Genomic DNA, 24,730 nt, shown 5'->3' with positions numbered 1-24,730 from the left:
GCTTCCTTCCTTCCTTCCTTCCTTCCTTCCTTCCTTCCTTCCTTCTTTCCTTCCTCAGCCTTTTTTCTCTTTGCTTTTCACTTTTGGAAGTTTTTATTGTCCTATCTTTAAACTTAGAGCTTCTTTCCTCAGCAAACTCCAGGCTACTGACAAGTTCCTCAAAGGTGTGCTTCATCTCTGTTTCAGTGTTTGTGATCTTTAGCATTTTTTTTTCTTAGACTCTCCATACCTCTTTTTACATCATCCTTCTGTTCTTACATGTTGTCTAAGTGATCCATTAAAGCCATTAACCTCTTAATCATCATTTAGAAAAATTCCTGGTATGAATAATTCCAACATCCTTACTGTATCTGACCCTGGTTCTACTGTTTGTTCAGTCTTTTCAAACTGTTTTCTGCCTTTTAGTATGTCTTGTAATTTTTTTTTGGCAGATGAACATGATGTACTGGCTAAAAGGAACTGTGGTAAGCGAGTCTTTCATCATGTAGCAGTAAGGTGTCGGGTGGGGGGAGAAACCCCTTCTGTGGTCTTATGACTCTGTCTCAGTCTTTTGGGAGCCTACACCCCAGACTGTGAACTTCATCGGTGCTCTTATGGTTTTTACCCCTGTTTAGGTAGGGCAGGGTGGCTAGAGTGGGCTGGAGTTGGGTATTTTCCTTCTTGCAGGTAGGTTAGTCTCTGATAAGACCCTGGCAGGTTAGGCTCTGGTTAAATAGTTTCTCATGGGGCATGTCTTGTTAGAAGAACAGAATGCTCTGGTGTATTTCAAAACAGTGCTTCTTCCCTGACTCCTGTGGGAAGCATGAGGAGATTTCCCCCCACATCACTGTGAGAACCTTGTAGAACTCCTAGAGGCAAAACTCACAGAAGTGTGGGAGACCCCACAGTAGCTGGATCCCCCTGGAGTGTTTAGCTCTCAGACTTATCCCCTGCTAGCTTCCAGCCATCATCATCACTTGACAGCCCAGGTTTTCCTCCCACAGAGGTATCTGCTCATGGGCTTCTGTAGCATGAGTTGTCATTTTCTGGAACTTCCTCTCTTTGATTTGGGGAGCAGTGGTTTGCTCTGTGACCTCACTTTTTCAACAGATCTTAGAAGAGTTGTTGATTTTTCAGTATGTTTAACTTTTTACTTGCTGTTAGGATGGAACAAAAACTTCTAAGCTTTGTACATGCCAGACCAGAACCAGAAGTCTCTCTCACTTGCTTTTAGACTTTAAAAGTATTGAATAGATATCCATATTATAAAATGAGTCAAAATTCAACTATAGTATTGTTAAAAGACACACACACACACACACACACTCACACTCACACACACTTTATTTCTAAATCAAGTTTCCCCCAGGCTGGTGTAGGTGATTTTCCTCATCCTCTTCATGCTGTCTCTGTTATGGGTCCTTGCATGGGAAAGGCAAGAATTTGAGTACTGGGATGGATATAATACTTGGTGAGGACTTCCTTGCCCTCAACCTTCCCACTTTCCAGATTCTGGGGTCACTCAACTGGGACTAGGTTTTGGCCTCTTCTTTAGGAGCTCTTGACCAGGCTATGGAAGCAGCGGCTGTTGTGTGGACCCCACACTCAGGACAGGAAGAGGTCTCCATTCCAGCTGTTGTCTGGTCTACTAGGACTCCCTTGAGAAACAGGTAAGGAGAACAGTATGTGGAATGTAGAGTGAGGCATGGAAGACGAGCATGGTGACGGAGCATGGCTTGAGCCATATGAGGCCCAGACCCTAGTTCCCGTTCTGTCATGAACTCACTCTCAAACACCATGCCGCTCAGATCCATACGCCTCATTTGGGTTCAGATTTGATGCTCCCTACTGCTCCTCTCAGCTCTATCTATGGATATGATCCTTGCAAGCAGGAAAGAAACCCCTAAGGGTTCTGTGAAAGCAACATCTCTCAACAGTGAGGCTAGAGAGGCCTAGAAAAAGTTCCCAAAGCATATAGTTCCCAGTGCTCACAGGTGTGTTGCCCATCTGGGGTCTCTGGGAGATGCTCCCCACAAAGCCCAAAGCACATTCTAGGGCCCTTCACATGGCTCTCTCTAGAAGTCAACCTGGGGCAAAGATACCGGCTCTGCAGGGCAGGAGGTTGACCCCTAGCAGGCCAACAGCTGGCATAGTGCTCAGAGCATGAGCTCAGAAAGTGGGTAGGGTGTGTGCTTGCACTGGGTGGAAAGTCTGAGGCTGGGTGGTTGTGCTGGGAGCCAGAGCACTTTAGGAAAAGCTGCCAGAATCATTCAGACAAGCACTTGGGGGAATTTCAGTTGTCCCCAAAGTACCTTTTAATTTGAAAACAATCAGGAGGCAGGTCAGAGGGTTTTTCATCCTTTGGCATGAGTGGCAATGACTGGTCTTGTGTTGTTACAGGCTCCAATTAGGTGTGAGAAGTGGCTGTGGGGCCTGCCAGCTGGAGAGGAGCCAGGCAGCTCATCATCCCCTGTCTCATAAACACAGGGAACTCTAGCACCAAGCCCAGAAACACCAATGATACCATCCATCACGCAAAACTTTCCAAACACTGGAGGAAGCTCCCAGGTTCTACAGGAAATGTATTCACCCAAGAGCCTGACATGACAGTACTCAGAGATTTCTGAAACTAGAGATGTCGGTGACAGAGCAAATATAAATGAGGGGATGGCACCGGACAACTCCCACCAGTCTTTCCAAGCCGGAGGGCACCAGGTCTCTGCCAGGAGGAGGCAGCGGGGAGAGATTCAGCGGGAGACCCCAGGAGGCTTCAAGGTATGGGCTCTGGTCAGTCTGTGCGGGCTCATAGCCAGGAATCTTCACTTCAAGCCTCACTATTCCCTGTTGTAAAACGGGGTGACGATACTGCCAAATTCATGGGGCGGTGGTGAGAATAAGTGAGACAACAGATCTGAGCATTGAATGCGGTGCACTGCATAGAGAAAAGGTTTGAAAACTTAGAATTATTGTAAGTGTAAGCAATAAGAGAAGCATTATAAGTAAGAAGCTACAAACTACTCTCCCAAGTTTCTGAGAGGCTTGATTTGAAGACCGTCAATTGCACAGCACTTTGGATTGAGCCTGAGGAAGACGTTTTAAAATGTTAGATGTTATCAGCAGCTCATATCAGAGATGAAGAAGTTGACATTCACGAGTGGTGGTTTGCTTGAGTTTGTACAACCAGTTGGTAAAAAAGTTAAGATTCGCATCCAGGACTTTTGACACTAACTCCTGTCTTATCATTATAGCACACAATAAGCCATCACAAAAATTATGTCAAACATCTTCTAAAGCAAAAGTATGCGTGGCATAGATATTAGAAGAAGAGAAAGAAAAAAAAATCTATAAATGCCCGAGTTTTCCTAACTCAGAATTTCCCTGAGTGGTGAGATGCTCCGGGTCACATGGCCTGACCAGCCCCATGAACCCACCTGACCAGGAAGAGATCCTCTTCGGATTCTTCTAAAAGTTCCACACTTGTGGCCAAGGGTCCATTTGCAATCCCTTTCTATGCAATCTTTTCTTTGTGTTCCCCTTCACGTGGTAACCAGAGAGTCACACAACATCTTTATTATTTTTTTTTTTTCATTAGAAATCACTTCCACAGAAATAAAAGAACATTCTTCATGGGGCATAAAGTCTCTGAAGGAAACACAGAAAGCAGCAGTACCCTAGAAAGGAGGCTTCTCAACACGAGGTCTTGGCAGCCTCTATTCTAAGGAGGCTTAACCCCTCAAGGAGGAAGTCTCTTGGCAGATGACACCGCAGTGATTTCTTTACGGCTGATAGAGGCCTGGCCTGCACTCCTCAGAGTTCCTCCTCCCCATCACACTCACACTGAGGCTCACACTGCCTCAGCGCAGGGAGAGGGATTATCTTCCTGCGTGGTATCCGTTTACTTACTGCCTTACTCGAGAGGAGGTCAGTATCCTTCTACGGTTGTACCATGCGAGGCCCAGCACTGAGGGTGCAGCACAACAAAATATATTCAAACACGAAGAAAGTGTTCTTCTGTATTCTGGATCCTACTGTTGGTTTTACCAAATAGTATTTTATTTTGTGTTACTATATGACCCAGGGGTTGTCTACTGGGCCCTGCCTCCTGCAGATAAGCTCAGTTGAGCTCAACCCTACTCTCCCAAATCCATAGCTGGCAGAACCCCAGAGTCCCCCTAAGAATCCTGTGAAATCCTGTGAGCCCAGTTCTTCCTCTGCCTGTGGGTTCAGGGCTGTACCTTGCCACGAAGCAACTGCCCCTTTTTTGAGTTCCACTGAAAAGGAAATGTGAACTGAAAAGTCTCTTATTAGTGACTCTAGTGCAGAAATGGAGTCATGAGGCAGCACGACAAGGAACTTCTAGCAGAGAGCAGTCCCCCACCCCTGTCAGGGCCCCGCATGGCCCATGACCTGGCCCTTTCACCTTGTTGTCCTCTTTCTCTGTTTTGTTCTGCGTTCCTACTCCCTTTCCTTCCCTTTCTTCCCTTGTCTTCTTAGCTTTCCCCCTTCAAAGCAAAAAGGGACTGTCAAGGCAGGCCAGTTTTACTCTCTTCTTTGAAGCTTTATGGCCACCAAGCACCCAAGCCCCTGGGATCCTAAGAACTTTTCCAAACAATAGCTAGCCAGATAATGAAGATTTCTTTCATCTCCGAATCCAAGGAAATTAAGCAGGTTATAAATATTACCTGATGGAACTTCTTCTCAGCCCTGTGTACATCAAGAGAAAGCGAATGTTTCGATATTCTGAAGGCAAAGTAAAAATAAAAACTGATTTTCGGCTCATCAGCCTGGTTCTCTTCCGTGTAGAGTATGGGCCAAAGCCCTGCTTGGGGTTATGGATATCCAGGTCAGAATGTCCCTTTGGACACGTGTTCCCATGGTCAGAGAAGTTCCTTTGCACCTCTGCTGGCCCCTTCTCTTGTTTTCCTCGCCCTCTCATGAAAGAGAAACCCAGTAGTGAAAGGCTAAGTGGCACATGTCTCAGGCTCTGCAGCTCCCTCCGCTACAGCTCTGGAGTGGCAGTCAGGACTCAGCCCATCTGGGGGTGCTGCGTGGGCAGAGGACTGGGTCATCTGTGATGCAGGACCCACTGACAATTGCTCTGCAAATGGCCCCTGTTCCTGAGTTTGAGGAAATAGCGTCACTTTTTTGTGTCTGTCAAGAGAATGCATTAAGCACTTTGATCCTTTTAAACCCTAGTTGACTTTCATCCTTCACACCCATGGCAGAAAAGTGCTAAGCTTTCCTGGGGGTTTCTTCTTCCTTTAATTGGAAGCCTGGGGCAAGTCTCTTTTCCCAGGACTCTGGGTTCCCAGTAACCCATTTGCAGGGGTTCAGAATCCTATTCAGTTTTAACGCAGAGAGAACTGCTTTTCTTTGTTGGTTGTCTTCACCCAAAGCCTTAATCTCCTCCTTCCTGGTTCTCCTTTAACCTCACCCTCCCCAGACACTTTCAAGCTTTTGAAGGGAAAGAAATCCATCAAAGGAGCTTTTCACCCTAAACACCTTCATTTCCCTGAAACCAGCAGAATAGGCCGGAGTCAGTTAAACTTTCCCAGTGCTGGGCAGCCCAGGTGGGTGGCTCAGTGGTTTAGCGACGCCTTCAGCCGAGGGCCTGATCCTGGAGACCTGGGATAGAGTCCCACGTCAGCTCCCTACATGGAGTCTGCCTGTGTCTCTGCCCCCTTCTCTCTGTATCTCTCATGAATAGATAAATAGAATCCTAAAAACAAAACAAAACAAAACAAAAAAAAACCTTTCCCAGTGCTTTTCTCTCTCTACACCCAAACCCCAAAAGTATCCAAGCTTTGTTTGTTTCTAATGTGTCTATTTTTCTTGTTACAAATAGATGTTTCTGGATCTCATATGGATCACAAAAATAAAACTCATTTGCAAAACTGAAAAAGAACCTAATGCCAAAAAATTGTATTTAGATCGATCTGGAGGGGCAAGTGCAAATGGATTAAGTCTTGAAAATGATGGCCACTGATGAGGTATCTGCTTGATGACACTGAGACAGGAAGTGAAAGGGAGCCCACTCCCTTTTTACTCCTTTTCCTGCTTCTATTTTTGCTAGGACTTACACACTTGCCTTACATATGCCTCGTGAAGGTCAAGGATTTGATTATTCCTTTGGAGTCTTTCAGCACAGTAAAGACCATCTAAGGAGTGACCGGGCAGGGTCATCAGGAACGTTTTCCAAGACTCCTGACTCAACAAGAACCCTAGCTCCAGGGCATAAATGACTTATGGAGGACACCTACACACTCATCTATGTTCCTGGATTACTGAGAAGACTTGTGCACCACACCACCATCCTCAATAAAAACTCCAGGCTCCAAGCATTCTTCTCCGAAGAAGAGATGAGACTCACTCTTCTTTCCTTTCTGAGTCTCCCTGACCCTCTGTCTATATCTACACTTACTCTGTCTTCAATAAACTGTTCTTACTTCCTCTTAGCTTGAGCTTGATGTCTATCCTCAAAGCCAAGGACTCTCTTGGCTGGTCCCTTGGAAGCCCCACTCTGGGTTCTCCAACCCAGTCAGGCTGCATCAATATTAACCTCAAAGTGCAACCATCCTGACGAAAGGAAAAGGACTTCAGTCATAAGATGAACACAGTCTGAGAAGCTAATGTATAACATGGTGACTAGAGTTGATAAAACTTTATTGGATAATTGAAATTTGCTGAGAGAATAGAATGCAAATATTCTCACTTCCCCCACCCCCAAAATGGAAGTTAAATGTGTAAAGTGGTGGATGGCTTAGAGATTGTGTAGCATCTCACAATGTACACATATATCAGGTCATTGGGGTGCAATTTTATTTGTCCATTACACCTCAGTAAAGCTGGAAAACATGCTATGGGTGTGTACTTGGCCTCAAAAACAGAATAACTTAATCAGATTCTATTTTCAGTTGTTTAGAGGATGGAGTGGGTGGAGGAAGATGAAATGAAACTTTGCTTCTAGCAACCCCCATAGTCACATAGAGATTTTAATGAAAGCAACCTGATCAGACAATGGCTCTCCTCCACCCCAGGGGTCACCACCGCCAAGCCTCTCCACAAGATGACTGGTAGCTTGTCTGCTGTGGGCCTCTTTTAGAGCTATTCCTATAATTTCTAACCAGCTGTAGATACTACTGACATTAGAGAGGCTCACTCATTAAGAGAAGAAGCCTGGATTCTTAAGAAGACTAGAAATGCAAATACTTTGACTCAACTCTGTGTTCTCAGCTGTGATTAGGCATGGCACTAGCTTCCACTTCTAAGAATCAGGACTTTGTTGTTTTTCTGAAGTCACTGTCAAATATGAGAAATGAGTTTGATAGGATACGTACTAAATCATGATGCATCTTGTAGAGTGACTTCCAAGAAATTTCCTGAACATTATCCAGATTGGCAGAAAGAGTAGAGGATATTTCCTGTCACTTAAAGTTCTTACAATTAGAGCATCCCTGAAGAAGAAATGTTTAAACCCCAAAAAGGCTGAGTTTAAATCAGTGAGCATTCAGTGTCACAGGCTGGGTCTCCTGGGTAGCAGACTCGTACACAGATTAGTGTGTAGCAGGTTTCTGAAGAAATGCTCCTGGGATTGACATCTGCAGAAGAAAACAGGATTGGGAACAGGGAGCAGTTGAACTTCGATGCTGGATTGGATATTTTGGTAGAAGACACAGTCATCCCTGTAGTAAATTCTGAAGATGGGATCACATTCAGAGGGACCTCACTGTAGGAGAGGAAGGAACATACCCTCTGACCCTGTTGATTAGTCATTGGATATGGGCTTCCCAGGAAGGAGATGAGGCCTTTGGTGTGTGTGTGTGTGGGTGGGTGGGGGTCTCTTCAAATCAGGCAATCCCAATGGGGGCAGACAGCCAAAGGCAGTTTGTCTGAAGCACTCCCTGTAGGAATAAGTCTTTTTTTTTTTTTTAAGATTTTATTTATTTACTCATGAGAGACACACAGAGAGAGGCAGAGACATAGGCAGAAGGAGAAGCAGGCTGCCTACAGGGAGCCTGATGCGGGACTCCATCCCAGGACTAAGGCAAATGCTCACCCAATGAACCACCCATGCGTCCCTAAGTCTTTTGTTCTTGAAGAGAGATCTGAGAAGTGTATCACAGTGTCTATCCCTTTGAGTGATGTGGAAGTGAAGGAGTTAAGATAAACAATTGTAGCTATGAAATCTGGTAGGATTTTTTATTTCTCATTTTTGTAGCAAATACAGGAAGAAGAATGCACTCAGATAAGTCCCCCCCCCTTCATATCTGGCAAGATATTTTTTCACAAAGAACAATCTATTGCTTATTTAGCACTGCTAGTGGATATTCTTGGTTTACCTGAACTGTGATCATAAAAGTATAAGTATTCTTATCCAAATCCACTTAAAAAAAGGGAGTGGGGGATAGATTCCTGTTTGTAGAGGACAACTTAGGATCCAAGCAGAGGCAAGGAGGGCCTCATCTTCCCAGGTCATGTCCTGCTTTTTTACTTGGACCTTTACTTGGGCTCTCCAGGCTCTTAGGTGGAGCAATTTCTGCATTTCTCATTCTGAAAGTAAAGTGTTGCCAGAGTATGTTTGGAGGTGCTTGAAGATATTTTGTTTGTTTGTTTTTATAAAAGGTTTGGCAGTTGCTCTTGCACTTGTGGTAGTTCCGCATTCTCTGGAGATTTATGTTTATTTTTTCTAAACAGAAGAAACACAGATATTTTATAGTATGCATTTTAGAATTCTAATATTTGAAGTCTTTGTGGTCTGATTCTATTGTCTGTTATTTCTGCTTGTTCTCACTCAGGTTGCTTTGTTTATACGACTAATTGTATTTGATGGTGCATTGGTCATTGTACTTGAAAAGTAATTTAGGAATGACTGATGTCTGAGATGATGGAACTTTTCTCTGAGGAATGTTTTTTAAAATTTATTCCTGGAACATTATAAGTAAGGGACCTGCTTAGTCCAAGTTCAACACTTGTGTTTCCTTGGACCAACCAGGTGATGCAAACCCGGACTGCGAATCTACACGAGGGCTGGCTTACTTTTGGTTTTCCATTTGCCTAAGGGTATATAGGGCCTTTGGATCCCACTGTAATATATTTACAGAAGAAATGGGACTCCCTACCATAGGTGGGCTCCAGGCTTTGACCTCTTCCTTCTGCTTCCTTTTTGCCAAAATAGCACCTTGTTTTGGCATGTTTCTTCAGGTTGGTAATTACCGTTTGGGTCCAACTAGGTTCATGTGCTCATTTTACCTTCCTGGGATTTTGCCTTTTAGAGTTTAACAGATTAAGCTCTCACTATCTTGTTAGCTCCCAGATATTTTAATTAAAATAAAGTAAAAAAATAATCTCACTCAGGTTTTTTTTTTTTTTAATTATTCTTATTGGAAGGGAAGAAACCTCTGGTTCTTCTTATCTATGGCCAAACCCTGTGGTATTCTTTATGAGAATTGAAGAGAGACCAGGAGGCATTTCATTCAGTATCTCAAACTTACAAGCGTATTTTGTTAGGTAAAGTTAGTCAAATAGAGTCATGTATTACCTCTACATGCTTCTAAGAACTTACATGAAATTTAAAACTCTTAATAAGCATGGATCTGATTTTCTGTCTAGAATGTAACCGCATAAATATAAGATTTTGTATCAAATTATTATAATTTCTCTAAAACTAACAGGCTATGAGACCCAAACCTTTTAAAATAAAGCTGTAGACATGCCCACATCAGCAATGACATTTTCATCTGTATGTTCATTTTAATTTATGGAGTGTGGATTCCCTTTTGATGGCTTAATTGGGGATGAGAACATTTTAAAAAGAAGTGCTTTTTTTCCAATACAGAAGGAGAGTTATTTTCAGTGATAAGGAGAAAATTCAGGTCCTCCTTATAATTTTGGAGCTAGCACCTAATAATAACATGAGAAAAGTCTCTCACAGAGAACAATGTAATCTAAACCATCCAGTTTAGGGTAATTTTCCTTATTTAAAAAGTGCCAAACACAATTAATGTTGAATAATTTTCGAGAGAATAATGAACTTTCATTTCTCCCATTCAAGATGACTCCAACCTGGACAGACAAGTTTCTGCTTTCGGGAACCAGTCACCCACAAATGAACCCTTATGACATAAATGAAACCTGAGACTCTTTAAGTACCAGATTTATTTCCATGAGGTCAATTTAAACCAAAAAAATTTTGTTCTCTCAAAGAAATTATCCTGTCGTCCTTGCAATGCTGTGGTTTATAATAGAGTTATTATTAGCTTTGACCACAATTATGCCACTGTTACAGCTTCCCCACCTGCCCAGACCAAGAATGATCTCCCCATCTCTGGAATGCTGGCTGCACTTACGCTTCATACCACTCAACTGGCACTTAGCATTGCATAATGTTCCTTAGCCTTTTATGTGCATGTATATCTGCTTAGGGAGATCGAACTCTTGAAGGACAAGGACCCTGGCATGCCATGCTCTGTTACATGTCTCTGAAGTGCCCATCCAGTTCCAGTACCTCCTCACAGTATATGTCTATTTATTGTGGGTGGTGAGATGATTCCTGTTCAATTTGAGTGAGAAACATATCTTATTTATTGTTTCCTCAACTCCTAACACATTGCCTGGTCCACTCAAGAAAAGTTTACTGAAGGAATGAACAAATGAATGAAAAAATGAATCAGTAGATGAAAACCTGGTTAGAAACATAACACACAGAGAGTGGAGAGCGTCACGATCAGATTATTCTTCAGGCTTCCTTTCTAAAAATGCAAGTTACCATACTTTCTTCTTTTTCTTTCAGTCGACCATGAAAGGATAGACAGACTATGACTTAATCACTTTAACCGAGTACCATTAAACCGCACACCCCTTTCACTTGACTCAGGAATACAGGATATAAATAAAGATTAAATGCCCTCCCCAGTGCCATATGCATTGTTTTGTGAACAAACTGAGAAGTCCAGCATCTGTGACAATGAGTTCCTGATCATCTAGTCTACTTTAGAGGGAAGAAGTGACCCATTCCCTGGGATTCAGAGAATATAGAACATTGGGACTCTCGATTTGACCATAATAAGATGGTCAGATATAAGATGATATAAAGAAACATCTATCTTCCCAATAGATGTATTATTCTGAGTTCCTGCTAGCTCAAAGATTCAACGCATTATGGTAGGAAATTTAGATTTTAGAATTTGATGAACTGAGTGTCAAATTCTAGCTTCATTTTTCACAAGTTGCACTGACTTTGAGCAAGTTATGTAGACTTGTCTGACACCCCTGCTGAGCTCAAACAGCATGATTTGGAATAGTCAAAGCTCATGTTTTCTTATGGCCTCTCTTATCAAAACTTTTGCCAATTAAGGCATGTTTCTCCTTTTCAATGCTTTCATAGTACCAGGCTACCAACTTGCCTTGGGACTGAGTTCCCTTTATTCCAAAATTCAATTCCTAAGGTAAAAATGGAGTGGGCATATTTGCCACCATCAACCTTATAAACCCGCATGGTAAAAATTATGTCAACCAGCACCAGTGTTTTAACTATAGGCACTTATTTGATTGTTTTCAGTATTTTTAGAAATAGGATGGATTTAATCTTATTATTATATTCTCAAAATCCCCATTAAACACATTTCCCTGGCACAAACCTACTAATCTCAACTTGCTAACTCCCTAAAAAGCCCTTTGCCCTCGGGATTCTCATGACGTTATCACTACTGAGGACATGTGGATAGTAAACATTCACATTAAATGTCAGTTTGTAGAAGTGAGGCTGTGGATTCAGACCATATGAGCCGAGAAACACCTGGGCACCATGTGGAGTGCCAGTAAGGTGAAGTAACTGCTCTCATGCATATCTCTTTAGAGCACTCCTCACAAGAACATGATGCTTGGTTGAGCTGTCTGGCTGCACGCTCCTTGAAAATAGATACTCTGGTGGCTCAGTTTGTTAAGCATCTGCCTTTGGCTCAGATCATGATCCTGAAGCCTGGGGATCAAACCCCAAGTCGGGCTCTGTGCTTAATGGGGAGCCTCCTTCACCCTTTCTCTCTGCCCTTTACCACTCTCTGCTCATGCTAGTATTCTCTGTCACTCTCTCTCAAATAAATAAATAAATAAAATCTTAAAAGAAAAATGATACTTTTCTCTCTGTTTTACTTTCATTGTCTCCTATTGTTATCAAAGGAGCACTGACTTCTGAACAAACTGGGCCAGAAATCCTATATCCTAATGAGTGTGATTTTTTGTTTGTTTGTTTGTTTTTGTTTGTTTGTTTTTTAATATGATCCCCTTTGAAGGCAATGCAGTTGTTCCAGCAATGCTGACATTGCTAAAAGCTCTTTGTAGCAACTTTATTGTGAAGTCTCATTGGTAGGAAATATTTGTCTTTTGAGGACAGATTTTTAGGTTTATTTTATTTTATTTTTTTATTTGATGGCCACCAAGTCTAGGGAAGAAGTCATGCAGCTGATAGGAGTTTGAGTAAAAAAAAAAAAAAATACTGTGTTTGTAACGTGATTGGGTTGATTTTGCTGTGTAGCTAAGCTATCATTAGAAGCTCAGTTGCAGAGGACAAAATCCAATTAGTTCAAGCAAGAAGTCATTCAGTATGGGAGTATGAAATGGAAGTTGGAGAACAAATTTTAGGTTGTGCTTTCAAGGTGATTCCTAAAACCCTACCCCGGAATAAGGCTTCTCAGAGAGCATGTATCTACTTTTGTTAAGACTGGAGAAATGCTGGCTCCCACACCACATCGCCACTGCTGCCAATGATGCCACGGAGGCGCCGCCCTGACCAGGAAGCTGCCCCAGGGGCTGCAGGTGCTGGGATTTGCCACACCTGCCATCATCAACACTGGCAGAATGGCTGCCCCACGCCTTGCCTTTTGACACCAAAATACCATCTTTGCCTATGCAGAGGTATAAAAGCCAAATGTCTTCATCACTCAGCTTGCCAGAAAGGGCAGAAATGAGCCCCCCCCCCCCCCACCAAACTCCTGCTGCCATCTCTCGTGTATGCACACCTAAGGCTGAGCCTACATCATATTTGAAATGAGAGAACAGAACCGTCATTTCTAGATTTAACAGAACCTATAATACACCATGGTTCTAGAACAGAGTTCCTCAAAGTGTGAACCTGTGACAATCTGCATCTCTTGGGAATTTGTGAAAATGCAGATTCCCTGTCCCCATGCCAGTGATCTGAGGTTAAGGCTCAGGAATGTGCATTGCAAGTACACCTACCATGGTTAAGATGGCTTTTACATTTGGCAATGTGTAGTTCCAAGCGTTGTTCATCACCCATTTATGCACAGTGAGATCAATTTAGTGGGCTGTGATTAGTACTTTTAAAACAAGAAATACAGTATAATAAAAGAGAAGATAGCTGAATGTATCACACTGTAGTAAAGTATTATTTCTTTTTTTTAAAGACTTATTTATTTATTTATGAGAGAGAGAGAGAGAGAGGCAGAGACACAGGAGGAGGAAGAAGCAGGCTCCTGACGTGGGACTCGATCCCGGGACTCCAGGGTCATGCCCTGGGCCAAAGGCAGGCGCTAAACCACTGAGCCACCCAGGGATCCCTAAAGTATTATTTCATAAAGCTTTTGTTTTAGTTACGTACATACAGATATGAGCAGATCACAAAGCCAGACATATTTCCTACTATGCCTTGCAATCAACAAGTTGGAAAAATGTTTCCTAGAAGGAGATAAGACAGCTGTTGGTGCTAATCCTCCAACAGGGGGCAGGGGCAAAGTGGCTACAGCCATAAACAAACCAAAAGATGTTCAAGAAAGAAGTTTCAAAAATATCCTGTGGTGACAGACCGTTATTATGTGTGTTTAATTGCCCAAGAGGCCACCGTGAGAAATATAAGCAGAGAAGAAACAGGCACTTAGCAAACATCTCCTGTGGAGTGCGACCGTATGCCAAGTCCCTTCTGATTTCCTTGGATGAACCTCATCACCTCCAGGGTGAAGTCGATGTTATCCTCATCATCTCACAGAGAGGAAATGTGGCTCAGAAATTCAGTAGCTTCTCCAAAGGCCCATAGGCAGGAAGTGATGGGGCTAGGTGTTGGAGATACAGTAGCCTCGGAGTGAAGAAGAGAAGGCCTGCTGGAACGTTACTGACATTTATTGGGGAAAAAATTAGCACCTTTTGAGAAATGGGGTTCTTACTAATGAAGTAATAGCATCTTTCAGAGCTGCACCCAGCACCGTGCCCTGCAGAGGCACTGAATAAATATTTTACTGTTAATAATAAGTATTATTATTGTTTATAAGACTGATATTAATCATTTATGATTATAGAAGTAATATAATTTATTAGAGAAAGCTTGGAAAATAAGAAAAAAGTATAAGGAAAAGTATAAAAAAATCCCAATAATCCCACTGCTTAAAGCTAACCATTTCCACACACAAATACAAACACAGACATGAACACAGATTGCAACTTTATTTTTATATTAATATATGCATATATATATGCATATGTATATGGTATCCTGATTTTGCTTAATGACATTTACCCATGCCACTAAATACTCATTAAAAACATCAATTTTAAACACTCTCATAGACTTTAATTTAAAAAGTGTGCTATTACTTATTTAAATGAGGTATCACTTTTAGACATTTAAGTTATTTTGAATTTTTGCATGTTAATTAATACTAGGGTTAAAATCCTGAGTCATGGGGATGCCTGGGCGTCTGCCTTCTGCTCAAGGTGTGACCCCAGGGTTCTGGGTTGGAGTCCCGCATGGGGCTCACCTCAAAGAGCCTGCTTCTCCCTCTGCCTGTCTCTGCCTCTCTGTGTCTCTCGTGAATAAATAAATAAAATCTTAAAAAAAAAATCCTGAATTAAGAATCTGGGTGTGAACTCTGATCTCCTTAAGTATGAACTGCTGGTTTAGAGTCACTGGTCCCAAGTTAAGAAACTTGTGAAGGCCACTGACACACAAGGCCGACTGCCCTGCAGAGCAAGTGTTCCTGTTTTCACATCATCTGCAGGCAAGAAGCTGCCTCTTCCCCAAGAGTAGCCTTGGTAAAATCCTACCGTGATGACAGTTTGGGATTGGCCCTCATCCACAGAATCATGAGGGTCTTTACGGCATCCTCATAATCACGTGACCCTCGTATTTTACCCAGTTAGATTTTTTTTGGTCCCTCTGGCAGCATGATGATGGGGTTTTACTATAACAAGATATTTTTAATCTGTGCCAATTTGATAGGGGAAAAACAAGTTGTTTTATTTTGCGTTTCTTTGAATACCACTGAGGCCAAACTTTTGTTCTCAGATGTTTTGGCTGTCGTTTATTCCTCTCTCCTAAATTACTTACAGTCTCCTTTGCTCATTTTTTTCCTCATCAGAATATTCATGTTTTTCTTATGATTTTAAAGAATTCTTTAAAAAACAGTAAAAGTTAACATTAAGGAAGTACTTAAGAGTTAGGTACTCTTTTAGGAGCTTTACACATTTTTTCTTTTTTAACCCTCACACCAACCCTAGGAAGTATTATTCCACCTAATTTGCAGATGCAAAAACCAGGGCTTAGAGAGGTTATGTGACTTGCCTAAGGTCACATAGCTAGAGAATGGCAAATCTGGGATCTAATCTCAGGTCATCTCATTCCCAAAGATCATTAGCTCACCAGATTAATCATGTTGCAAATATTTTCCCCATTCCATTACCTTTTACTTTGGATTGGTTCTGTAAATTAATTTAGCATTTGTTAAATTACCTTAGCAAGGGAGTTTCTGGGTCCATCTCATGCTATTCTGGGAAGGAAGTGCATTTCTAATAAATAGAAGTGCTTTCTTTAGGAAGTCCATTGGGCTTTTGATGCTCTGCAAATTCGAGCTGGCATGGGGACCGAGTATGGGGGTTACCTACCCAATGGCAGCATCCTCTCCCATCTGGAGCCAACCTACCCCACCAGAGGCTTGAGCATTCTCAGTCCTGGGACTCAGGAGATGTACTTGTGCTCCAGTTCCTGCTGAGCATTCCCCATCCCTTATTCTCTGTGTCCTGCAGGGGTGCCCATAGACAGAATCAGCTCTCTCTGATGGAGATGTGGGATGAGCTCAACTGAAGAGTCAAGGGACTATTTCTAAACTCCAGATCCACAGTCTTTTATACAATATCCTTGAAGTTGAATGTACTTTGGGATTGAGAGTAGTAAATTTTTCTGGGGCAAAGTGAATAAATATTCACCCAAAGTGGGGTAAAAAAGGAAGACTATGAATTTATAACAAAGTCAGATTTTTTAAAAATTTTTATTTATTCCTGAGAGGCACAGAGAGAGAGGCAGAGACATAGGCAGAGGGAGAAGCAGCTTCCTCAGGAAACCTGATGTAGGACTCGATCCCAGAACCCCAGGATCACGGCCTGAGCTGAAGGCAGACACTCAACCACTGAGCTACAGGTGCCCCAACAAGGTCAGATTTTGATGCTAAATGAGTTTGTCACAAATTGAAAGCAAATCATCTTTAGAGTTTTAGGATCTCTGAACTGTGGACAAGGGCTTTGGGACCTGTAGTTCATCAGAGGGGCCTGAGTTTAGTGTCTGTTGGGAGGTGATGTAAGAAGATCAAACAATCTACCCCCATGTAGATTATGTCCACCTCAAAATCCACTCAGTATTCTATTCCTGATATTTACAGAGGTGTCATCTCCTGTGTTCCCCTCTTCCAGGTTCGCAACTTGGGGAAAATGTATGATTGTGAGGTGCAACAGAGAGAACCCTCCCATGATCTGGTGCCTACTCCTTACTGTCTCTCTCTTGGTCTTGGTCAGTCAAGGAGGCTGGCTCATACCAGCCAATCTCTGTCATCTGGCAAGTGCTACCACTTTGCACCCTCAGGCCAGAAGTCCAAAGGAGGTGGAAAGCTTGCTGATTGAACAACAATAAAAAATAAATTAAATTAAAAAATAAATTAAAAAAAAAAAGCTTGCTGATACTCAGCATCTGTTCTTCATGAGCAATGAGATAACTTAAAGTGTTCTGTAGCAAAGTCAATCTTTTACTTTTCCCTCGATACTCACTAGAAATGGAGCACTTCTTGATGCAGATTAACAAGCATTATCTGAACAGAAGAGTGCCAGGCTCATCTTCCTTAAATTCTGCCTTGATCATGCCATTTCTCTCTAAAACTTTCAAAGGCTTTCCACTGCAAACTGAATAAAAATTTTCAAGATTGTTACATGCTTTCTTCTGGCCTCTTTCTCTCTCCCTCTCCCTCTCTCTTTTTAATATTTTATTTATTTATTTGACAGAGAGAGAACATAAGCAGGAGGACAGGGAGAGGGAAAGGGAGAAGCAGACTCCTCGCTGGGCGGGGAGCCCAAAGTGGGGCTCAATCCCAGACCCTAGGATCATGACCTGAGCAAAGGCAGACGCTTAACCAACTGTGCCACCCAGGTGCCCTTGGCTTCTTCTCTAGTGTCCTGGAGATGTGCAATGTTGTACCTCTGCTTCTACATTGGATTCCAGAATGCCCCAACAGGATTCAGTTCTAGTTACCTACAGCAGCAACTTATTTAATAATGAACATTTTATTGGTTTTCTTTCCTTCCCTGTCTCATTTCCCCATTCCCTTACCAAAATTCCCTGGTATTAACTTTTTGTTTTGCTTTTTTTTTGTTTTTTGTTTGTTTGTTTGTTTGTTTAGAGGGAGAAAGAGAGGGGAGCCAAGGAGAGGCAGAGGGAGAGGGAGAGAGAGAATGCTAAGCAGGCCTCATACCCAGCATGGAGCCCAATGCGGGGTTAGATTCGGAGCTCGATGCAGGGCTTGATGCATGCTTTGATCTCACAACCCTGAGATTATGAATCATAAGTCCAGATCAAGAATCCAACGCTTAACTGACTGAGCCACCCAGTAACCCTCTCCCCTCCCCCCCCACTACTGGAATTAAGTTCTAGATAAGCTATTTGCACTTGAGTTTTACCTGGTCTGGCTGGGGGAACCCAAAGTTACTTCCTGAATAGGCTTGTACTTTTTTATGTCTACATAAGGAAGCACAGGTTTTCAGACAGACCTGGGATTGAAACTTGGTCCTGCCATAGACTAATCTGTGACGCTGGGCATATTTACAGAAAGGAGAAAGTGGTCGTTAGTACCACATGAAGCTGATATTGACAATGGCACATAGTTGGCACTCGAGTTGAATTTTGCCTTTCTAAATTCTGGTGTCTTTATTTGAGCTATTCCTTCTGGCTGGAGTGTCCTTTTCCACCATTTTTGCCTGTAGAAACCTTGCGTTGCCTCGGCCATAAGGCCTTCTCTGGATAATGCAGCAGGGAATGAACTTCTGCTCTTCGGGGCCAGAAGTGCGGTAGTGCGTGTTATTAGGAGTGCTTACACGGCACTGATCCTAAGCTGACCTGCCTTGTGAGGATTCATCTCCCTCTTTCCTCCCATACTCATTGTAACAGAAGCTACATCTGGATCTAGGACAAGGCATTCTCTTTGCTGAGCATCTAGTAGAACTTCCCCTAGCCCTGGGGTTGGTTGGAGCCACGATGACCAGCTCACATGCTAGGCAGGAAAATCAGGATCCCATGACACCAATTATTACACCCATATAATCTTGTTTCCAGTCCTGATTATAACACCTTGTGTTTCAGTCTGTTCAGGCCTCTATAGCAAAAACCCCATAAACTGGGTGACTTGCACGCAGCACACATTTATTCCTTATAGTTCTGGAAGCTGAGAAGTCCAAGATCAAGGTGCTAGCACATTCAGTGTCCAGTGAGAATCTGCTTCTTAGATGGCTGTTTTTGTTTTTTGTTTTTTGGGTATTTTCTGTTGTAACTTCACACGGCAGAAGCGGCAAGGGAGCTCTGTTGGGTTTCCTTTGTAAGGAAACTAATCCCATAATGAAGGCTCTGCTCTCATGACCTAATCACCTCCCAGTGGTTCCACCTCCTAGTATCATCACCCTGTGGGCTTAGGTTTTGACATATGAATTTGGGGACGGGGAAGGGACACAAATATTCTGACCACAGCACCCTGGTTTTTAAAAGTTCAGAAGGGAAAATGGATTGACCTTTTATTTCCCAGGATCTTGGGGCTTAGGGCAATGAGGAGTCAATCTCAGGGCAATTTCTGCCAGTGAACTGTTGCTTCTACTCAGACAAAGCCCTTCTTTGTGTTCTCCTCTCACTCTTCCCTGTGGGACCCTCCTGGAAGGTGAATGTCCTGAATGCTTTATTCATAACCATGGTGCCACTTTGACGAGACTTCTTTGCCTGGTTGCTGCTGCTGCTGTCCTGAGGTTGTTGTGGAAGCTTCTATAGAACCCACCAGGCTCCCTGCAGATGACCACCCTTTTTATGCCATCTGCTCACCAGCCCTAGCAGAAAAAGGGGACAAAATACAATGTAAGATGACATGGCATCTTCTTTTTGTTGTTGTTGTTCAGTCTTTATCCTATGGAAACTGTACATGAACATATTGTTTAAATCGTCTACAAAGCTAATTATCAAAGCCAAGAAACTTCTCCATGGCCAGGCCATTCTAGTTCTCCAGAACAATTAGGTGCAACAATTTTAACTCTTTCTTTTGATATTTAGTTTCATATCTTTGAGTAACACTCTTCTATTGTTACTTCTTCGTAATGGCTAAAACTAAAAAAGAACCAAGATTTAACTTTTTTTCATAGCATTACCTCAACTCTCTAAGCCCACTTCTTATCCTGTTATTCTCTCAATATAGTTATATCATCATGTAGAAAATATCAATAATCATTGTTTACATGATCACAACTATGTGAATACTGGTTTTCATCAATGAACCAGTTTGTATGCTCTTACTTTTCCTGTGTTGCATGTTTATTTTTTAATTTTCCTAGAATTTAGTGATTGCCTTGTTTTATCATTTGTTTAGTTTTCTAGGTGCCAATCATTAATTCAGTTCCAACCCCCCCCAATAGTTGAAATGTTCTCTCAGTATTTTCAAATATATAAGATATTCTATCAATTTCCACCTCTTGAATACATCTTCAGATGGAACATTCTGATGTGTTCCATCCTGTCCTGGTTCTCTCTACACCAAGTACATAATTGTCATCTTGAGAATCTCTCTTTCCCATAGTCCCAGGAATTTCTCCTCTCTTTCTGAGACTTTGCATGTTTGAAAATATTTTTATTCTACCCTCACACCAAATTGAGCATTTGGCTGAATAAAGATCTCTCCCAATCTTAAAAGCATTTCTCCATTGTACTTTAACTTCCACTGAAATAATCATGGCTGAGTACTGGCATTTGTATCAGTTTCCTGGGCATAATTTCCCACAGGGCAACACAAAGAAGGGGGGGGGGCTTGCATGTGCAGTAGATTGTATTATGGGAGAGGAACCCCAAGCTTAGCGAGCTCTAATCTTTTCTAATGCATAGGAAGTCTTTCTGACTTTTGCTCAGGAGTAAGATGGTATACTGGACAGCAAACCAACATGCCATCTGTGGGAGGGAGACATTATCTCTATCTTTCAAGGCTGTTTACCATATACACATCTTTGAAAAGAGAGCCTAGAGCAAAAGCACAAGCCTGTACTTGAGAAACATCCAGAAATGTGAGAGACTCATAAAGAATTTTCTTCCAACATTGCTTGTTCTCAATATTTTATGCTACACACTTTCCTCAAATGCCTGGTGATTCTTGGCTATCTGTTCATGTTTAGGAACTGCCTTCATGCTATAAGCTTAGCTGTCTGAGTTTTGAAAGCCAAGTGGAAGAAAGAAGGCTGTAGGGGATAGTGTGATAGGGAAGCAGGTTTCAACTTTTGGGATTCGAGCTTCTAAACTCCAATTTTACAGTAAAGTTCCTTAACTTTCACCTATGACTGCTGTCCTTTGGTCCAGAGGCCCTTTGTTTCATGCTCTGTAGGCTTCACTGTTCAATACTGTAGCCACCACTCACATGGAGCTATTGATCATATGAAATGTGGGTAGTCCAAATTAAGGTAAGCACTAAGTGTAAATACTGACTTCAAAGACTAAGTATAAAAAAAGTAAAATATCTCATTAGCAATTTTTATACTGATCGTGTATTAAAATGATAAAATTTTGAATACAATGGGTTAAATATTTTATTAAAGTTATGCTTGTCTTTTCTTTTCACTTTTTAAAAATGTGGCTACTAGAAAATTCTGAGGTTTGTGAAGTTCTCCTTCAGCGTTTTTTGATAATACCTAGTCACATATCTGTTCTACTCAGATGAAGTCAATTTTCAGAGTCTTTGGGTTCTTTTCCCCAACTGCCCAGCAAGCCCTTTTTCTAGCATAGCATCTACCTCTTTGACCACCTCTGGGAGAGGTTCTTTCATTTTCAAGGATGGAAATGATTACATAGGGTCCACCCAGATCATTTAATCTTCCGCCGAGAGGTCTGTAACTTTCATCACACAAAGTCCATTTTCCAGGTAAGGGAGCATATTCACATGTTCTGGAGATTATGGTGTGGACATCCCTGGGAATCATTATTCTGCTTGCCACACTATCCTTGCATCTATTTTCTAAGCAATGAAATGGGGGCACAGAAAGGTTCAGATCCATGTTCAAGGTTGCACAACCAATGTGCATTAGAGCCGAATTTTGAACCCATGCTGCTGGGAACCAGAGCCTGTGCTACATCAGGGCTTGGATGACTGGGAGGTAAGAACAAAACAGGAAAGGACAGGAGGTTAAAAAGTGGCAGAGGCGATGTCACCTTTTGGCAGAGGCCTTAAGTATGTGAACTGCATTCCTGTCGAAGTCTTATCTCTACCATGTCCAAAGGCCTGCATAATAAGAACAGAAGAAACATCCTTTTCTTGTTTTTGTTAAGTGGTGTAAATCACACAGGGCCCGTTGATGATGACAAGTATATTGGCTCTAGGAAAACCAATCAACTGTGGGTCTGTTTGAAATTGATAAAACCTCCTGGACTCCTATTGCATTGGGGACCGAGGGATATGTCCTTTGCAGCTTTCCTGACTCATCAGTTTGATGGAGCCTTTGTTCCAGACCTGGGAAAATGAAAGGAAGGATGTTCCGGATATGATGGAAACAAAATTCAACCCGAGTCTGACTAGCCAGTTCCTCACCACCACTGGCCAGCTGGATTGCTGTGAGCAAGCAGCTCCCTTTACCTCTCTGAGGCCCAGTGTTCTGTTTGGAAATGAATACTCAAAAATTTAGAAACCTTTATTTGTTTTTTTTAAAGATTTTATTTATCTATTAGAGACGGAAAGAGAGAGAGATTGAGATTGAGAGAGAGGGGCAGAGACACAGGCAGAGGGAGAAGTAGGCTCCAGGCAGGGAGCCCGACATGGGACTAGATCCCTGGTCTCCAGGATCACGCCTTGGGCTCAAGGTGGTGCTAAACCGCTGAGCCACCGGGGCTGCCCCTAGAAACCTTTATGATGACAATTTTTGAAACACATATACCAATGGAAAGGGTCATATAATAAGCACGTATACACTTACATAGCTGTTAACATTTTTTCTCTGTATTTATGTATATATGTAACGCAAATGTGTGTGTTTGCATGTGTGTACACAATTAACTTAAAAACTTCTGTTTGCTGAACCACTTAAAAGTAACAAATGTCTTGACACATCACCCCGAAATACTTTAGAGTTCATCCCTTAAGATTGAGAACATACTCCAACATAACCACACTTTGTTACCATACTTATGGAAATAACAATTCCCTTAAGATTATTAATAGCCACGGCAGCCCCAGTGGCTCAGCAGTTTAGCACCACCTTCAGCCCAGGGTGTGATCCCGGAGACCCAGGATCGAGTCCCACGTCGGGCTCCTTGCATGGAGCCTGCTTCTCCCTCTGCCTGTGTCTCTGCCTCTCTCTCTCTCTCTGTGTGTCTCTCATGAATAAATAAATAAAATATTTTAAAAAAAAGATTATTAATAGCCAATGCATATTCAAATTTCCCCTATTGTCCCTAAAATATCCTTGTAGCTCACTTTTTTTTTCAAATCAGAATTCAACCAAAGTTTATATTAATAGGTCTCCTTTAATCTATAACAGGCGGGACGCCTGAGTGGCTCAGTGGTTGAGCATCTGCCTTCGGCTCAGGGAGTGATCCTGGGGTCCTTGGATAGAGTCCCACATCAGGCTCCCTGCAGGGAGCCTGCTTCTCCCTCTGCCTGTGTCTCTGCCTCTCTCTCTCTCTCTCTTTCTGTGTCTCTCATGAATAAATAAATAAAAGCTTAAAAAAATCTATAACAGGCTTTATTATTATTATTATTATTATTATTAATTTTCCTAGAATACACATTCTAACCACTAACAGTGTTTCACCCTAATAATGATTTTAACTTGGGAAGGAAAGAATCACCCTTAGATTATATGGGGGCTATCTTTGGGGTAAAGGGAGGATTGAGACTCAGGATTGCATAGGACCCAGTCTAGGCTTGGGGCAACCTGCCAGAGGCACTACTGGCCCAGGCCAGTCCCAGGTACCAGAAGAGGACTTGGACAAATTTAAGAAAGACACTCCAAGGCAAGATGCTCCCTGAGGTGTGGAGACTGAACAGGGGTCCTGCTTGCCCAGGTCAAGGGCAGTACTGGAGATGTGGATAGGATATTGAAAGAAATATCACTGCAGGGAGAAGTTAAAGTAGCATGTATAGTTAACTTATCCGGGGGGTTGTTTTCTCAGATAATATCCTGTCTCCAGGTGTGCTCCACTGCATCACCCCCTTCTTTCCCCTTCATTCATTCAACAAGCATTTTTTGAAAACCAAATATATGCCAAGCACTCTTTTAGGCACCATTCAAGCCAAAATACCGGTCCTCCTAAGACTCACATTTTAAGGGGGAGACAGACAACAATATATAAGCAAGTATTTGTAACACACACACATTGTAGAGTGAAAAATGGTAAGGAGGAACCAAAGTGTGATGAGAGTGAAAGATAGGAAGTGTCAAGGTTGGAGCAACTTGTTATGATTTCTGATAGTGCATTGGTTATCTATTGCTGAATAACTATCCCAAACATTAGTGGCTTAAAACAATAAACAGATATTGCCCCACAGTTTCTGTGGCTAATCTCTGTCCTCCAGCTCAGAATCTCAAGGCTATAATCAAGGTATTGGTAAGGCTGCAAACATCTCAGGGCTCAAATAGGGAGGATCCACTTCCAAGATCGCACCTCTGGTTGTTAGCAAAGATTTGGTTTCTTGCAGAAAGATTTGGTTTCTTATTTGGTTTCCATAAGGCCTTAGCCCCTTCCTGGCTCATGGCCAGAGGCTTTCCCCCAATCCTTGCCACATCAACCTCTCCACTGGCAGCTTATGATATGGCAGCTGGTTTCCATCAGAGTTAGCAAAGTGAGAGAGCAGGGGAGGGCAAGCAAGAAAGCCACAGACCATTTGTGACCCAGTCTCAGAAATGACATCCCATCCCTCTTGTTGAATTCTGTTTCTTAGAAGTGAGTCATTAGGTCTGGTCCACATTTAAGAGGAGGGGATTATACAAGGGCATGCAAACCGGAGAATGGGTATCCTTGGGGACCATTGAGAAGCTGCCTAATACAGGCAGAGTAGCTGATGGAGGCCTCACTGACAAAGTGAAAATTTTTTTAAAGATTTTATTTCTTTTTTCATGAGAGACACACACAGAGAGAGAGAGAGAGAGAGGCAGAGACACAGGCAGAGGGAGAAGCAGGCTCTATGCAGGGAGCCCGATGTGTGACTCGATCCTGGGACTCTGGGATCACACCCTGAGCCGAAGACAGACGCTCAACCGCTGA

At 42.4% G+C, this 24,730-nt stretch overlaps 1 protein-coding gene across 1 annotated transcript in view; it reads left to right on the top strand.

Moving 5' to 3' along the window:
- The window catches only part of SNX18 (sorting nexin 18), a 142,835-nt gene extending 136,401 nt beyond the window's left edge, over window positions 1–6,434 (top strand). The window contains exons 4-5 of the transcript XR_007410335.1: window positions 1,535–1,649; window positions 2,380–6,434. The gene's annotated coding sequence lies outside the window, so the exon portion shown is untranslated. The remainder of the gene's footprint in view (window positions 1–1,534; window positions 1,650–2,379) is intronic.
- Window positions 6,435–24,730: the final 18,296 nt, after the last annotated feature.

This window comes from Canis lupus, chromosome 4, assembly GCF_003254725.2.
Source record: "Canis lupus dingo isolate Sandy chromosome 4, ASM325472v2, whole genome shotgun sequence".
NCBI lineage: Eukaryota > Metazoa > Chordata > Mammalia > Carnivora > Canidae > Canis > Canis lupus.
Note: the sequence above shows the minus strand (reverse complement) of the source record. Positions and strands in the feature narration are given on the sequence as shown.